The sequence below is a fragment of the Dama dama genome, chromosome 15 (genome assembly GCF_033118175.1).
Source record: "Dama dama isolate Ldn47 chromosome 15, ASM3311817v1, whole genome shotgun sequence".
Classification (NCBI taxonomy): Eukaryota; Metazoa; Chordata; class Mammalia; order Artiodactyla; family Cervidae; genus Dama; species Dama dama.
In genome coordinates, this window is record NC_083695.1 from 64,207,081 (window position 1) to 64,213,080 (window position 6,000).

The window sequence follows — 6,000 nt, forward strand, 5'->3', positions numbered from 1 at the left end:
AAACCTGGCATAACTAAGATGGACAGTATAACGAAGGACACTGACAGAGCCTGGCACCCATGTTAACAGCAAAACACAGTCTTCTGAAGAGGTCTTAAACAACTCGAACTGTTCTTTTTGACACATCAAAGTGCCTAAGGTCAGAATACCTTGACTGGTCTTTTTGCTGGCTGCCAGCTAATCTGGCAGCTAATCTCACTCCCAACTAAAATCCGTGGTTTCCAAACTACACAAATATTCATTTTTTTCTTTGCTAGATGAAGCTGATGCATTACTGGTTTCTTGTGTGTACAATAGTGTACTATATCTAAGATTTCTTTGATGATATTAAGCTCTAATGGGAACTTCTATAAAATTTGACTATATTAATTAATCTATAAAGAAAACAATCAATTCCAAAAAGTAGAGTTAAGGTAGAAAACAGAACTTTTCTCATGAAAGAGAAATGAACAAAATGTATATAATAGGACCTTCCCCCAAATCTCAAACAATTCTTGGATTAAATAAGAAATCTAAACCAAAATTTCAGAGTATGTACAAAAGTGCTATCATGAAAATTCTACAAACCAGGAACTCCAGAATAATGCTAAAACAGTGCTCAGAAGAAAATTAACATCCAACTGAAAAAGTATGAGATATAACAAGTAAACCAAACAAAAACAGAAGGAAAGAAGTAAAAGCAGAAATTAATGAATTACAAAAATGAAAAACAAAGAAACATATGCATGCATGCATTGCAACCAGACTAAAGAAAATAGTTTAAAAATTGGAATGGAGGAGGTAAAATTAGCATTATTTGCAGATATGATTGAACACCTGGCAACTCCAAGATCATCAATTGAGAAACAGAGAATAAGTGAATTCAGTACACTGTCTAGGTACATGATTAAAATAGCTTTCATGTATACAAACAACCAGCAGTGAGATTTAATCAAAGATATACTCAATTCCAGTGGCCACCAAAAGAAGGTAAATGCCTAGCAATAAATACAAGAAATGTGCAAGACTGATATGAAGAAAACTTTAAAATACTTGTGACACATAAGAATACTTGAACAAAGAATACTATATAATTGGGTAGGAAGAATCAGCTTCATAAAGATGTCAATTCTCCTTAAGTTAAATTTAACAATCTCTCAGGCTTGCTTTCTTTTTTTTTTTTTTTAATGAACTGAACAAGTAAGAAAATCAGGGAATTTCTGAAAAAGGATAATGAAAGGAGACAAGCCCTCGAGCACATTAAAACATACTATAAACTTGCAATAAATAAAACACTATGGTACTGGCAAATGAGTTGGTAGATAATTCAATGGAACAATAGAAATTCCAAAACTAAACCTAAATATATATTGAATTTAATATGTGATAAATGGAGCACCTGAAGTCAGTGGAGGAAAACATGGATTATTCAGTAAATTCAGTTGGGTCAATGGGTAGCACCTGGAAAAAAAAAACTGATACCCATCTCAAAAAATATGTATAAGGAGTCTAAAAGCAATAAAATTTAGCTATATAAATTTTTTTCTGCATGGCAAAAATCACCATGTGTGCTATGTGCTAAGTCACTGCAGTCCTGTCCAACTCTTGTGACCCCATTGACTATAGCCCACCAGGTTCCTCTGTCCATGGGGATTCTCCAGGCAAGAATACTGGAGTGGGTTACTGTGACCTTCTGCAGAGGATCTTCCTGACTCAGGGATCAAACCTGAGTCTTCCATATCCTGAGTTGGCAGGCAGGTTCTTTACCACTAGCGCCACGTGGGAAACCCCCAAATCACCATAGTTAAAAGACAAAGAATCACATGGGTCAAGTATTTGCAACTAATCTCTAGGCAAGGACTAATTTTCTTAACATACAAAGGGGGAGAGACATGAAGAGGCAGTTACCAAAAAAAGAAATACAAATATCTCTGAAGGAAAGATCTTTAACCTTATTAAGTTTGATGACAGTGTTGGTAAGGGAGTAAGCTTTGGAGTAAACTTCACTATCATGACTTATGATAGTGTCTGATTAAATAAAATTCTATGAAGGGCAACTTGGCAATCTGCATCAAAATTACAAACACAAAAATATTCTAACTCAGAAATTCCACTTCTAGGACTTTATAGGTAGAGTTATATACATGTGAAATGAGCTAGGCACAAATCATTTATTTTACTATGGTTGATAAGAGTGAAAGATTATAAACAACTTAAATATTCACCATTAAAGGATTTCATTTTACTATTACAACTGTATTTTAAAGAACAAACTATTTTTCTATATAAACTAATGTGGACAATCTCCAAGATATATCAAAGTGTGGAGTATTCTACCATTACACCAGTGCTCACAGGATCACTTGAGGTATCTTTTTGTTTATTAATGTTCACAGCTTTTTTTTCTTTATTGATCAACATGGAAAATTTTAAAAACAAAAAATATAAAGCAAAATAGCATAATTAATGATCTCTTTTTGGCATCCTTCCTGTACACACATATAATTTACATGGTTTGCATATTGAATATGTAATTTTTTATTTTTGTGTTTCATTATGTATCAGCAATGATTTATGAAATTAACATATATTCAAGTTAAAGTATATCCAAATATATTTTAGAATTGTTGGGACTGAATCATGTGAATACAATATATTTTAATCATTTCCCAATGTTTTGAAACAATCAAAAATGCTCTAATGAACACATATTTTACCACTTTGCCTACAATGAGTATTATTATCAAATTTTTCATCTTTTTAAATATAACAGATGGAGCTATCTCATTTTTATTAGCATTTCTGAAATTCTGAATATAGTTCAACAGCCTTGAATAAGTTTATTGGCCACTTATAATCCTTCTACGAAATGCTTGATTTCTTTGCTGATTTCTCTTCGGTTGTTCCAATCTTATTTTAAAAAGCATTTCATATAGTCAGGAATTAGCCTGTTAGCTGTTTTATCTATTACAAATATTTTTACCAGTTAAAATTCTCTTTTAACTTAGTGTATAGTGTTGAGGGTACATCTTCCTTCACACAGTAAGATGCTGTATACCTTTCTATGTACTAAAATCTTTGATGACTCTCACTACAATTTTTGAAAGCTTTCTCAGATAGATCCTACACATTTCTCATATTTACTTCTGGGTATCTTTAAAAAAAACTATCACAACTGTGAACGGGAATCATGAACCTGCATTTTGGAACTTCCTTGGTGGTCTAGTGGTTAAGAATCTGCCTGCCAATGCAGGGGTCATGGATTCGATCCTTGGTCCAGGAACTGAGATCCCACTGGAGCCCACACACCCTAGATTCTGTGCTCTACAACAAGCTATCTCAATGAGAAGCCCGCACACTGCAGCTAGAGAAAGCCCGCTCAAAGCAACAAAGACTCAGCACTGCCAATTTTTTTTTTTAAAACCTAGGGAAAAAAAAAACCTAGAACCCTGCATTTTTATAAGGCAAAAGAGGGAATTCTGGTGCAGATAGTCTTGAGATTGCATTTTGAAAAACTATGCCTTATATAATGCAGAAACAAAGTACTTTTGCTGTACATGCATTTCTTTTCCTGAAGGTTCCCAAGACAGCAGGTGACATCCTTTCGCCATTAGAAGGACACATGTTAGAAAGGGCAGAGTTAAGTGGTGAAGGACTGCAGATTGCAGCCGTGTCCTTGTATTGTCTATGAATTATTCCTATACCTACCTCCATTCCTAGTGGTTAGCTTATTAGGGCTAGCATCACGTCCAGGAAGGGTGACAATCAAGGCTAAAGTCTGGATTTCTTATATGGCTAAGTGGCATCAGAAATGAGCTAGTGTCAATATATGTCCTCAAGTTCTCTTTGATGATTATTCTTAACACCACTGCTAATACTCTCGCTGTTGTTTAGTCGCTATATTGCATCCGATTCTTTGCAACCCTATGAACTGTGGCCCACTGGGCTCCTCTGTCCATGGGATTTCCCAGGCAAGAATACTGGAGCAAGGTGCCATTTCAGAGGATCTTGAGGGAATCTTCCCGACTCTGGGATCAAACCCACATCTTCTGCATTGCAGGTAGATTCTTTACCACTGAGCCACCTGGGAAGCTCAATATTCTTATTAAATATGATTCAGCTACTAAGCTTCAGGCACTGTGTGGTATTAGAGGGAATACAAAGATGATTGCCCCAGAAGTCTTCATGTCTTCATAAGCAAACACCACCACTAATGTTCATTCCAACACACCAAGGTAATAAAGTGGCTCAGCAAATGTTTTGTGTCTTTGCTTCCGGCATGGACCTCATGGATTTCAGAAAGCAGGGAAGTGGCTGCTATAATCTGAGATGATAGGACCATATCCTTCAATATCACACCTCTCTCATGCAACAGAGGGAAACGTGTTCATATCTTTAAGGAAATAATGCCTCTACTGCTCCTATTATCAAGGTATCACAAATGTCATCCTAGATAACAAATATCTCCAAAAAGTATTGACAAACACATACTGAAAAGATTGCTTGGGTATGTGCTGAAGATTAGCAATTAGTACATTTAGGAAGACTCATGTTTTACAGGTGTTCCTTCTAGCAAAGTGTGAAGTGAGAGCAGTTGTTGGATAATAGTGAGACTAAAGCCAGCCCTCCCTCCCACCCCCACCACAACCCTATCCACAGATCACTTTAGGGTATATCACTGGGTATGTTTAACTAGTTCAAAGACAACTATAATTTAATTTGACCATCTCAAAGGATGTTTGTCAAAGGGTTTAACATTGTTATTGCTGGGGAGTGGGCCTATGGATGATTTTTATTTTTTCCTTTGTAATTTTGTCTGTGTTCTAACTTTTTCTATAATAAATATGGATTACTTTTACAACTGGGGGAAATGCATTTTGTTTATCTATCTTTTTAGAGAGAATAAAAAGCCCCTAAGATCAAGTAGACTGATTTCATTATCCCTCAAAGAAGTTATAGATGAAAGCCTTAGTAAGTATTTCTATAGGTTTCTTTTGAATATGATCCCATTCTCAAAGTCCAAAGATGCATTATTTAGCAGCAAAGAATCAGCAGGCATCCAAGAAAAGTCATTTATATATCAACTTCACAATAAATCAACTCATTCTATAACTATAGATACTCTAGGTGACCCAAAACACATAAAACCCAGGTGTCTCTGGCTAACATGATAATAACATCATCAAATAAAGCCCTCAAGAAGGTGATGCTTTTCCATTTTGGAGAGGATACATTTCAGCATAAAATAGCTTTGAAGTAGAGAAGCCCAACAGACAGACATGTGCTCCCATTATTTCCACAAAAGCAAAATAGTTTTTGCCAACTGTCAGAAACACAAAATCATAGTATATAAATTGTGTAAATAAAACATGTTTTTTTGTTCCATAACACTATAAAATCATGTCATTTCCATCCAGATAGAAAGTTTTACCCCTCTAAATTCAAATAATCTAAGATCCTACGTGCCACCCTAATATTTTTTAAGAATACCTATTTATTCTAGTTTTTGCCTGCATTCGGTCTTCATTGCTTCATGAGGGTTTTTCTCTAGTTTGAGGTGTGTGGGCTTCTTATTGTGGTGGCTTCTTTCATTGTGGAGCACAGGCTCTAGAGCGTGTGAGCTTCAGTAGTTGCAGCATGTAGGATCTTCCTGGACAAGGGATGTACCTGCAAGGTACATTGCAAAGAAGACTCTTAAACACTGGACTACCAGGGAAGCCCCCACTCTATTATTTTTTGATGTGATATATATAACCTTTTGTAATGACCACTTTTCTGGGCATCTATAAAGCAATGTGTTCTGTGGATGCTTTTGAACTGTGGTGCTAGAGAAAACTCTTGAGAGTCCCTTGGACTGCAAGGAGATCACACCAGTCAATCCTAAAGGAAATCAACCCTGAATATTCACTGGAAGGACTGATGCTGAAGCTGAAGCTCCAATACTTTTGGCCACCTGATGGGAAGAACTGACTCACTAGAAAAGACCCTGATGCTGGGAAGGATTGAAGTCAGGAGGAGAAG